The sequence below is a fragment of the Mustela putorius genome, unplaced genomic scaffold, assembly GCF_011764305.1.
Source record: "Mustela putorius furo isolate JIRA1106 unplaced genomic scaffold, ASM1176430v1.1 tig00000095_pilon_pilon_pilon, whole genome shotgun sequence".
In the NCBI taxonomy this organism is placed as follows: domain Eukaryota; kingdom Metazoa; phylum Chordata; class Mammalia; order Carnivora; family Mustelidae; genus Mustela; species Mustela putorius.
Window position 1 is genome coordinate 4,271,929 of NW_025421280.1, and position 12,507 is coordinate 4,284,435.

The window sequence follows — 12,507 nt, forward strand, 5'->3', positions numbered from 1 at the left end:
TACATTTTTAAAAGTCTACAAGAATATATGGTAAAGGTGTTCATTTAGCATGGTGAACTTATGGGTGATTTTCAATTTCTATTTTATGTACTTTTTGTATTGTCAAAAACTTGCCTAATGAGTATATATCTATCTTTAGCTCAAATAAATAAGTATATAAGTAGGTACAGAAACCAATAAATAAATCCATTTTAACTTGGAGATAAAATATTTATGAAGGATGTTCTTACTACTTCAGTACCTGAATCTCACGATACACATACCCAAACATACTCCTTTATACTGTACAGAGATAAAGAGCTGGAAAGTGGGGGTCCATGGAATTTCTAGCACCATCTGGCATCAAAGATCTCAACCTCCACCATTCCATCCTGCATGGAGTGATTGGTGAGGCCTTCATTTGTCACCTAGAAATTCCACATTTCAGGACAGCTCAGCATTAAACATTTACTAGTCATCCCCAAAGTAGAGGAATTGTTAGTTATTTTTAATCTGAGTGTGGTTCCTCCAACAAGCCCATAGTAGCGATTACAGATGGGCAGTCCGTGGTGGATTTGACCTGCAGAAGGTTTCATTTTGAGTATAGAATATTTTTAAAAAATTTTGTGGCTTGCTCAGCTTTTTTTAAACTTTGGGGGATTTCGTACCAAAATTCTGCTTTTCTTGGAAAATCAAAACATCGGTTTGATCAGATCAATGCTCCCATGACAGTGACTGCCTGATTCCAAAGAGGACAATATATTCTCCATTTTCCCACAGTCCCCGCCATTCCTGATCGCTTCGCCTCTGTTCTAGTTTACTAGCTAATGTTGCTTATCTGTTCCCTGAGTAAGAGTCAGAAATATTCTGGTACTTATTCTGGTCTCTGGTTCTTCGAACTTACAAATCTATGGGGCTTCACTGCTTGGTTATTACTTATTCTGGTCTCTGGTTCTTCGAACTTACAAATCTATGGGGCTTCACTGCTTGGTTCATTCTCTGTTTAGGCTTCTTTTTATTATTATTATTATTTTAATTTTTTATTTATTTGACAGACAGATCACAAGTAGGCAGAGAGGCAGGCAGAGAGAGACAGGAGGAGGAGGCAGGCTCCCTGCTGAGCAGAGAGCCCGATGCAGGACTCCATCCCAGGACCCTGAGATCATGACCTGAGCCGAAGGCAGAGGCTTTAACCACTGAACCACCCAGGCGCCCCTCTGTTTAGGCTTCTGACCATGCTCTCTTGTAAGTGGAGTGATTCCTTTCAGGAAAGCAGCTTGGAAATGCTGCCTTCTTTGTAAAGCCCTTTCTGGATTCCTTCTTCCAGTTGTACCCTTTGAACTTCTCTAATATATTCCCTCCCACCTTGTCAACAGGTTTAAGCCCTTGTCACAGGCCCTGTACATGGTAAGCACTCAAAACACCTTAACCTGGGGCACCTGGGTGGCTCAGTGGGTTTAAGCCTCTGCCTTTGGCTCAGGTCATGATCTCAGGGTCCTGGGATCGAGCCCCGCATCGGGCTCTCTGCTTAGCGGGGAACCTGCTTCCTCCTCTCTCTCTCTCTCTCTCTGCCTGCTTGTGATCTCTGCCTGTCAGATAAATAAAATCTTAAAAAAAAAAAAAACCTTAACCTTATGATTACACCTTTTCATGGCCCCATTTTTTCTTCTAGATTGTAAACTCCTTGCTAGCAGGAAGGATGTTACCCATTTTCCGGCTGAGTTTTAGTCATTTGCACAAAAATGGGTGCTTACTAAATGTGTGTTGAATTAAATAGAAATGCACACACAGCATTTCATCCGTCATAGGAGTTTAACAATTTAGGGTGGGGAAAAAAATGCCTGGGTCAGTGAGGAGGGGCAGGTCTTGAGGGATGAGGAGTGAAGAGCAAAAAAGTGTTCTTCAAGTGGATCCCTGAATAGTTTATTAAAAATGCAGATTTCTGGTCCCTGAGCCTTCTGGAGCAGAGGTCCAGGAATGTGAGGTTCGATCAACCTTAACCCCAGATTTCCCAATATAACTGTCTCAACTATTAAAAACAAAAACAAATTCTCCCTTCTAAAATGGAACCAGAATTAGTAATTCTATACTTGAGTAAGAATAAAGAAAACAAGTTTTGTTTCTTTGTTCTGCTACATTTTTTAAATTTTGCTATTGTGTATATTTTATAAATATTTATCAGAAGGTTGAAGTTGGAAAGAAAGCTGCCCTCTTCTTTAACAATAATCGCTTAATTTTAAAATAATCACTTAATATTTAAGCATGCACCATGTGTCAGACACTATTCCAAATGCTTTCTATGTGTTAACTAATTCAATTCTTAAAACAACCCTACAAGGTTGGCATTATTCTTTCTTTCTTTTTTTTTTTTTAAAGATTTTATTTATTTACTTGACAGACAGAGATCACAAGTAGGCAGAGAGGCAAGACAGAGAGAGAGGCGGAAACAGACTTTCCGCAGAGCAGAGAGCCCGATGTGGGTCTTGAGCCCAGGACCCTGGGATCATGACCTGAGCCAAAGGCAGAGGCTTTAACCCACTGAGCCACCCAGGCGCCCCGGGGTTGGCATTATTCTTAACCCCATTTTAGGTTGAATTATTGGAAAAGTTGGGCTTCAAACCCAGATATTACAGCCTCGGAACTCCCATTGTCAAGCCGAAGCCTCTTTGTTTCAAGAAAATCCAGTAAATATCCCATCTCTTCCAGAAAACTCTCTAGACTACTCTGACCCACCACATCAACATTACTGACATTGCCGACATTGCATTTTTTAATTTAATAGACTGCATCTAGCCCCCCCCCCAAAAAAAAAACCCATACACCAAGCACTTTTTGGATGTACCCTGCCTTGTACTATTTATTTTCCCTGCATTGTTTCACTTTCCTGTACCTTCCCTGGGATGTTCTCTAGTGACCAAGCTATGGGTATTGACTTTCTCTCCAAAGAAATTATGTGCACTTAGGAAGGCAGAGAAAGCCATCCTTTGCACCGCTGTCTTACCTGGAGCCCTAATGTTGCTGTTCACGCAGAATAGACAGTATCGTGCAGTGGTTAGGGCGTGTTTGGATCTGAATTCAAAGACCCGTACCACCACGTTCTAGTTTCCTATTCTCCGACAGGTCAGTTAACCTCTCTGACCCTTAGATTTCCCCCACTGCAAAATGGAAGTCCATTAAGTCAACTGACCTTGAATGATCAACTGCTGTTGTGGCAGGGGAGGTTGAACAAGGCCAGTAGAGACCCTGAACTCATGGGGCATCTAGTCCTTCCCTTTTCTTCCAGGAGAACCAAATGAGATAACAATAAGTGAAGTGCTTACTTAGCTCAGATCTGGGGGGCATGTCCTAGCTGCTCAATAGATGTCAGCTATTCATTCAATATATTCTATTTAATTAGAAGCAAGCCTTCCATTCGACACCAGAAGAAAATTTAATTAAACTTCACACCACACAGATGTAATATGATACATCACTCCATCTCAAGCCTTTACTGCCTCACGCTTTGCTTTCCACTTCTTGTCCACAGCAGCTATGCCAGGACGGGAGAAATCAAGGGAGCCTTCCCTCTCCCACCGGGTCCTTCTGTGTAGGCTGGTGATCCGTGAAAAGAAGGAGACGGAGAAGGGAAAGAAGGAAAAGAAGAAAGAGGAGGAGGAGAAATGCCAAAAGCAGGGTTCCTGGAACTGTGGTCTCGTAAACATTGACGTTGATCAATCAACTAAACTTCCAACAAAACGCTGGGGTCAATCATTTTTAAAAATAGATTTGAGTTTTAAAATTGAATTAATTCATAGTGTAAAGAGAAGTGGGTCCGGCAAGGGGACCCACAGTCAAAGCTGTTTGGGATTTACTTTCTCTGTGTCGGGGAAATCCCCGACGGTGCACCTTTAGCGCTCGACTGGTCAACTGGTTTAGAGAGGATGTGAAAGTCCCCGGAGCAGATCCTTCCCCAAGGGTCCTCCCTTCTTCCTCCGCTCTTCTCTCATTTGCCACCTCCCGCGCAGCGTCAGATGCAGCTGCACTCTCGGTCTTCTCGTGTATCAGCTATTTGAGTGAACCTCTGGAGTTTCTTTCGTCAGGAAAGAAATCATAATGAAACACTCCTGAACCACAGAACTGTTCTGGAGCGAAAATGACAGGCATGGGGTAGGCTCTTACTCCTCTTTCCCCCGTCTCTCGTTCCTTCTCTCTTACTACCTCTCTCCCTCCCTCCTTCCCCTCTTTCCTCCCCTCCTTGATCCTCCTTTCTTTCAAGAGGAGCCACCAGGTTCGCAGGAATCTCCGATCCAGTCAGGAGCCAGACCCACTCCCGTTCCGGACTGGATCCCGCGGGGCCCGCAGCCGCCCGCGCCTCACCCCCTTTATTCTAAGGGCAATCGGGGCTTGGGATGCTTGAAGCCCGGGAGGCGAACCGAGTCCCTCCCCGCGCTTTTCCGCCTCGGAGCGAGGGATGGAGAGGCGCGGGCTGCTGCCCCTCCCTCTCCCGCCACCGCCGGCCGCGCCAGCCGCTCCGCGCCCCGTGGCACCAGCGCCTTTTCTCCGCTGGGGTAGGCGAGCGCAGCCGGCAGCCGCGCGGCGGGGACCGAGGGCGCCCCCTCCCTTCCTCCCGCTCCCCTCCCCTTCCTCCCCTCCCAATACAATGACTGGGCCGGAACAGCGCATCAGCCGAGTCTCATTGGCAGCGGCCGCCCCAGCGCCCGGAGAGGCGGCGGGGCGGGGGCAGCTGGGGAGAGCGGAGCCCGGAGCCCGGGCTGACAGCGAGAGCCGGCGGGCGGGACGCGGGCACGGGAGGACGCGAGGCAGGCGGCCCGGGCACAGCCGTAAGTGTGGACCGAGGCGAGGACGCGCGGCGAGCGGCGGCGGGGGCGACGAGCGGCCCCGGGCCGGGGGATGTGGCGGGCGCTGGCGGCCCAGCGAGCCCGGGAGTCGGGCTTCGCGGCTCGCGTGCTGAGCGGGAGCCTGGGCCGAGAGGAGGAGGAGGAAGAGGAAGGCAGGCGCCCGGGAAGGCGCGGCGCGGCGCGGAGTTGTTCGCGGGGCTGGCGCACAGCCGGGTCCCCGGGTCCCGCGCGGTGAGCCACCAAGACAATAAAGTAGCGGCCGGTGGCGCCCGAGCGCCCGAGGGAGGAGGCGGCGGAGCAGGTAGGTGGGCGACCGCCCGGGGGAATCCAGCGCGCGGCGGGTGCGCGGCCGCGAGCTGCGGCCACCGCGGGTGCTCCGCGTGCTGCCCCGGCGCTGCGCGTGCGGCCCGAGACCCCCAGCGGAGGTGCGGGGCTCGGGCGCTCGGGCGGCCAGGAAACCCCGCCCCCGGGCTGCCGGCGGCCTCCGCCCGAGCCTCAGGGGCACTTGGCGCGGCGCTCTGGGCGCTTCGGTGCTGTGGAGACAGGAAGTTTGGCGGTTTCGAGGCGTTGGCGCTGGTGGGGTTTGCAGACGCGCCGCCAGGGACCATGTGCTTTGGTTGGTGCGCGTCCGTGGGAGGTGGGAGAAATGCTGATGAATCCCAGAGACTTTCACAAGGCAGGGCTGAAAGGACTTGGGGGGAAATCCCTGGCGTTAGCAGAGGCTACCCAGGGCTTGGTTCCTCTGCGTTTCTTAACTAGGTGTGTCGGGTTCTAGCCGCTCCTGTGTTGAAAAGGCTGTGTGCGTGTGGCTCGCCCTCTATTTTCTGGAGTATTTCACCTTTTACCTTCGTGTGTGTGTGTGTGTGTGTGTGTGTGTGTGTTTGCTCGGGGGCGCGCGCGCGTGTGTGTGTGCGTGTCTGGGTCACGGGGAGGGGGCAAAGATGATACAAAGATGATATTTTGCGAAATGCCATTCGGTTTGGACTGGAAGATAAACTCTTCCTTTGCGTTGATCCAGTGCCCTGTGCGCCGAACGACACTGCTGGGCAGTGGCTGGTGTTGTTGACAAAAGGGGTGAGAGCTCCTCGGGAATCTTCCCCGAGCCTGAGAAAGCCGCCGCAGGAGGAGGTCTCCCCTGCTCTCCTTTGTGTGGCCGCTTCCTTCCAGATGTGAGAGGGTTGGGCTGGGCGCTCCTGGGTGGGGTAATCATTATCCCGAGCATTCCTGCGATCTGCTAGGACTTGTAAACATACCAGAGCCAACTCCTCTGAACTTTGCCAACCAACTTGGTGGGCTTGCTGGTACCCAGACGGGTGCTTCTGGAAGGTGGCCCCTTCAGAAGAAAGACTCTGGAGTGCTGACAGCAGCAGTCTCTCGGGAAAACCTGGTGATCCTTCTAGGTTAGCTAGTGTTTGCTTTAGAAATTTACCAACCCATTTGGAGGATGTGTACAGGATTTTCGCGCAGTCCAGGACATGCTGTTCCCCATCCCAAAGGGAACTTCCAAATCAAATATCTGGAGGAGAAGAAAAGCAGCTTCGCCTTACTTAACCTCCTCTGGCTGCACTTTCATCTGCCATCCACATGCTGTTAAGAATGGTGGTTGACAGCTTCTGGCGTGTCAGACGCCCCAGTAGGCATCGTGAATAGTCCACGGAGTGGTAAGCTGAGCCCAGAGAGAGGTTAAGGAACTTGCCATAAGTCACGGTGGTCGTTTGGAGTTTCCCTGAGGTCTGATTCCAGGTGCCAGGCTGTTAACCATGACTGTGCCTCTAACAGGGATGGGCTGTGATGGCATTAGTGATGATGATTAAAGTATTAGTAATAACAATAAATACCTCCTCTCTCTTTTTTTTTTTTTTTTCCAATCAGTTAAATAACATGATGGCGACTGACCCAAGGTAAACACTTGGGTTATCTTTACGTTAAATGTCACAAACTAGTTGATGGTTATATTGATACGTCTATGATTCTTTTTTCTTTTTTGCATATCCAAGAATTTTATACTAAAAAGTAAAGCACAAGCACGTGTGTGTGCACGCACATACACACACGCCTTTGAACAGTGCTTACATTTCCTAAAAGAGGGCCAGAAGAATTCAGGCAATTCCAAGGACTTCTTACCCAGGAGAGGTTAATCACTTCTTTATGACATCTGCAAATATTAATCAAACACTTTATTTGCTTAAATTCAGTAATGCAGGTGGAATGTATTTGAAAAATATAATGATGGAAGATGAAGTCTACCTAAAATACCATCATAGTGAGGTTTGGTTTTCATTCTCCCTGTGAAAATTCTCAGAAGTCACTTCTCCAGGATGGGCTAGTAACTGATTGCCTTCAACGTCACTTTGCTTTGATATTAATAGACTTTCATCGTAGGGGCAGGGCGGTTCGTGGCTTCTTAAACAGGCAGAATCCCTGTGCTGGGGACTAATAATCTAGAATAATTTGGGAGGAATTAAAGCTACAGCCACTCAAGGGTATGAAAGCAGCTAAGTTTTCTCAGCATTGTTCACAGGCACTGGCCTCTGTTGCTAGCAAGCATGAGAATCCGACTTCTCCATTTGATGCCACAGATTTAATCAAGACTCTGCAGTGCTTCTGAGAAGACAAAAAGGAAGTTTTGGCTAAGTGACAATACAAATAAGGTACATGGAAAACAGTTAAAAATACCCTGTCTTATCCAGCCTGCAGTAATTGTCTAAAATTTCAGGAACTCTTCGTAGTTATTTTACACACAATACACACATAAGTGAAGGCTTGAGGTTTATACTGCAAATGACCCCTCTCTCTCTCTCTCCTCTTTCTCTCCTTCCCTCTACATCTGCCCCAGAGATCTGATCTTATCATGAAGACACTATTTTTACATACTCAGATACTGCTGAGGTTCACTGAAATTGCTATCTTCAACCTGTAGATAAATAAATCATGTAACTCAGCTCAGCAACAGGATTTAGGTATCTCTTCCTTATTTAATGTATTTCTCATCTCTCTCTTTTTAGACATGGTTTTTATTTTGTTTTAGAAAATGCTTTTTTTTGGTAGTAATTCATTTATTTCTAGGTCATTAAGATTTTTTTTTTTCCTTTTCTGGTCAACATGTGTCCTGGGTAGATCAGAGAGCAACACTAAGGTAGCAATTTTCTGTTGCTAGATGCTTGATTTAGGGGCCAAACCTCCTATTTTCCTCAATAATTGAAATTATCATGATATTTCTTATCTCACTTTTTCTGGTGAAATCAGTTTTTAACCTAATCTCACAAGGCAGTGTTTTTTAAAATGACGGTCATTAAATCAATTTAGTGGGCTACAACCAGTATTTTTATTTAAAGTATAACAGGACAGAGAATGTTACCATCGTCTTATGTTAATAAGTGTTCTGTTGTTTTAGGAAACTTTGAGTCTCGATCTGAGGCTGCATGCACATTCTGGGTTGCAGTATAAAATGTAATTCTTACTGTGAGTTGCTGTCTAAAAAATTGACAAGCTACTGCCACAAGGTGTATTTTCCTAGTAAGTGACAAACACCCAGTTGAAGTGGAATCAGGATATATATATAAATTTTTCTCATACATACAAGTTTAAGTTACTAAAAAGATACATACCTAGAACTGGCCTCAAGAGCCTCTTGCCCAGGGCTGAACAATGACTTTGGAATCTGATTTCCTTCTTCTCATCTTCAGCTCTGTCTTCCTCTTCTTGCCTTTGTGTATGGCGCTCCTTGTTGGGTGTCTAGTTGATGGTAGGTAGCATTGCCAGATTACACAATTTCAGGTGGAAGTCCAATAAAGAAGTCTAAGACTCCTTTGTCCGGTTGTTTAACAAAAAGCCTCAAAACCAGTTACAGTTGGCCAGATGGACATGGGTTTGTAGGAAAGCCATGTACCAAGTGACTTCTGCAGAGGTTGAGGGCTTTGCCTTGTGGTTGAGTCTCACCCAGACGACATGGACCGTGGACACCAGAGGGCTGGACCTCCAGATGAAGACAGTTGCTTGATAAAGGGGAAATGGATGCTAAGGAAGTCAACTCAACATTTGCTGAAATGTACAAGTGTTTAAGTCCGTGAAAGCTGATTTCTGTTTTCTTTGATGCCCCAAAGAATGGAGGACAAGCTGCATTATATTCAGGCAAATAGGCTATCAATATGAATTCTTGCATATGTAAGGAAAGCCTTAGTTGTCACTTTTAACATGGTCAGTGTCAGGACTTATGAGATCACAGTGCACAGCATGTTACCTTGATAATGGTTGCTCTACTTTCCAATGACATTGAGGGAAAAAGGCAGATATATATTGATTAAAAATTCACTACAGACCCTATACCTCTTATAAGGGGTGCTCTTGATCCTTTCAGCATTTATGTTTGAACCTTGGAAGGCATGTATTTTAATCACTTTGTTGTGCTAACGTGGTGAAAGCAGATATTTTAGTGGTGCCTTCAGCAAATTCTTTGAAGAATACACCTCCGTAAGGGCCAAGGCAATGAGGTTTCTGCTTCACAGCTCTTCAGCCTTGAGATATTTATCTGGGTCTATGTTACTTTGCCCTTGGGGATATGCTGCTTTTAATTACCCTCTGCCACTTCATATACAATTATCCAGTGGGTAAGGGGGCCCTAATTGTGTGTGGCTGTGAGAATAATGTTCACTCCCAGCAGAGGTTCCCTAGAAGTAGGGTGATCGTGCTGGCTTGCCGGGGTCAGTCCCGGGTAATGTCTGTGCGTCCAGTTTGGAGGAGAAATTATATGGTCACTGCTCCCCTAGGTTATTTTAGGGGGCCATGATTAGAGGCCTTTTTAATAGATTAAAGTAGACAGAATTCCTTTTACCAGGCAAGATGAAATGATAATATTTAAGGATGCATGCTTAGTTAAAGTCAAAAAGCAAGCAAAGAAAGTGGTTACCAAAAAGTTCATGATAGTGCAGAGGTTCTAAGCTGGGAGTGATTTTGCCCCGGAGGGAACACTTGTCAACATCTAGAGAAATTGTTGCCATTTTTTGTTGCCATCTGGGGAAGGTGCTGTTGGCCTCTAGCTTGTGGAAGCCCGGCAGGCTGCTACATATCCCACATGTGGAAGGCAACCCCCACAGCAAAGAAGTGCCCAGCCCCAAATGTATATATTGGGGATGAGAACCCCTGGTGTAGCAGTTATATTTGAGGAGGAGGGAAAGTATCTAGGAGCTTCTGGGGCAACTGAGTGTGGGATATTTGGCTATTCACTTGGAGATAACTATTGAGCTGCACATTTGTATTTTGTTCCTCTTGTTTTTTTGAGAGAGGGAGAGGGAGGAAGGGGGCAGAGGGAGAGAGAGGGAGAGAGTCTTAAGCAGTGAGCGTGGAGCCCTGCATGAGACTCGGTGCTGTGATGCTGAGATATGACCTGAGCTGAACCCAAGACTGGGACACTTAACCCACTGAGCCACTGCGGTACCCCTGTTCATTTCTTAAGATTTTTTTTTTTTTTTTTTGACAGACAGAGATCACAAGCAGGCAGAGAGGCAGGCAGAGAGAGAGAGAGGAGGAAGCAGGCTCCCTGCTGAGCAGAGACTTAAGCAGGGCTCGATCCCAGGGCCCTGGGATCATGACCTGAGCCAAAGGCAGATGCTTTAACCCACTGAGCCACCTAGGCGCCCCCTCCCCCCGTTCATTTTTTAAATGTATGTTATACTTAAAAATAAAAAAGCTTTGGGGTGCCTGAGTGGCTCAGTGGATTAAGCCTCTGCCTTGGGCTCAGGTCAGGCTCTGCTCAACAGGGAGCCTGCCTCCCCTTCCCCCCGCTTGCCTCTCTGCCTACTTGTGATCTCTTTCTGTCAAATAAATAAATAAAATCTTTGAAAAAAAAAAAAAAGAATAAAAAAGCATTAAAAAAATAAGGAGGTCTTCATCATAACTGAAGGGTAATGGACCTCTCTATGCCTACTAGGGTCTTATTCAGATGTGAAGGCCCACTACATAGTAGCAGAGCTAATGGTAACTAGACCGGCTCACATTCAGCAAGTGTTCACCTGTGCTGGGAACTACTCTGCCAACATCCCATAATATTTGTTGCATTGGCAAAGTCTATGTGTTGACCGGTATTCTGCAGGAAGGCAGGATGATGGGTTGAGGTTATGAACACTGACTCTCGAGTCAGAGGACCTGCCCTCATATCCCGTTACACCACTTATGAAATGCATGAGTTTGAGCAAGTGGCTCAGAGTTTCTTCATCTATGAAATGTGAGGAACCAAAGTTCCTATCTCACTGGGTTATTGTAAGACTAAAAGGACACAGTGTAAAGTGTTTCGCATAGTGCCTGCTACGAATTAAATATACCATAATTATTAGCTATTCTTACTTTTGAGGCCAAGAAAAGTATTAATAACTATGTATTTTATTGAATACTGTGTGCTAGATTTCAATCGCAGCACTTTTCAGCTATCCTTTTCTTAATTCTCGCAAAAAATCCTCTGATAGGGGTGTTTGTCCATTTATTGCTCCCATTTTATGGATGAGGAAAACAGAGACTCAATGAAATTAGCTAGTAGGAGAGACTTCATTTCACCCCAAAGTCATTCTGACTCTGGAGCTTCTGCTCTCATGTATCATGTCATATCATTAGCTATGGAAGGGAACCTTGAGGTCAGCGAACCCACAAAAATGAACTCCGAAGAGGGCTGTGATTTGGCAAATTCTGAAGGGATGGTACAGGGCCAGAACCCAGATTTTCTGCCTCCCACCTTCCACTACAACCATCTGTGTTTTGCAGGCACATGCGTCTACCTCACAAGGCAACCATAGTAGGTGGGAGCTGATCCAGACACAGGATCGGGAGCTGGGGAGATGTCTTCTAATTCAGCTACGAAAAACATAGAATTGTGTTTGCTCAAGTGGGGTAGGTGTGCCCTTGGTGGCGTATGAGTTCATTTTATTTTTTTAAGATTTATTTATTTGTTAGACAGTGTGCATGCCTACACACTTAAGCAGGGGTGGGGAGGGGCCTAGGGAGAGGGAGACAAGCAGACTCCCACCGAGTGCAGAGCCTGAAGAAGGGCTCCATCTCAGGACCCCCAGGGTCATGACCTGAGCTGAAATCAAGAGCTAGATGCTCAATCGACTGAGCCACCTGGGTGCCCCTATATAAGTTAATTTTAGATGATAGATGGAGAATCATTGTACTTTGATGGCTTTGCATTTATTTTAATGTATACCCACAGATTTTTTTTTTTTCACTTAGACCTTTAAGTCTTATTAAAAAACGTATTTCTTTCTGCCTTGCTGAATGAACTATTGACAGACTGGGTATTACTGCTTAGGATAAGGCTAAGCAAGACATAATGTCAATGTAAAGTCATTTAAAAATATATATTAGCAACACAGAGTGTAGGTGGTACTGAAAAATATGGCTAAGTCTTTGAAGGGAAGTTGTGAGTGATTGAAGTCTGGGGAGTAGCAGACTTGGGCAATGTTTCTCCAGCCCTGTGCTCTTGAATCCCTTGGGGATGGGATTCTGATTTGGTAGATCTGGAGGGGAGTCTGGGATTCTGTCTAGCTCCCAGGTGACGCCGCTGATGCCCATCTGTGGACCACACCATGCCTAGCAAAGGATCAGACAATCTAGAAAATTCTTGGGCATGTGCTGGGTGCAAGGGAGGGGTCAAAGAAACGTAAGGTAATCCTTTGTCTCCCAGAAGCTTACGGAGAGAAGA

At 46.4% G+C, this 12,507-nt stretch overlaps 1 protein-coding gene across 3 annotated transcripts in view; it reads left to right on the forward strand.

Moving 5' to 3' along the window:
• Positions 1 to 4,106: 4,106 nt before the first annotated feature.
• FRMD4B (FERM domain containing 4B) overlaps positions 4,107 to 12,507 on the forward strand; it is a 324,296-nt gene continuing 315,895 nt past the window's right edge. Inside the window, exon 1 of one of the 3 annotated variants that reach the window (XM_004738339.3) lies at positions 4,107 to 4,125. The gene's annotated coding sequence lies outside the window, so the exon portion shown is untranslated. Of the gene's footprint in view, positions 4,126 to 4,544; positions 5,119 to 12,507 lie in introns of those variants that run through there. The other 2 variants (XM_045077913.1, XM_045077915.1) reach the window with 2 other exon arrangements.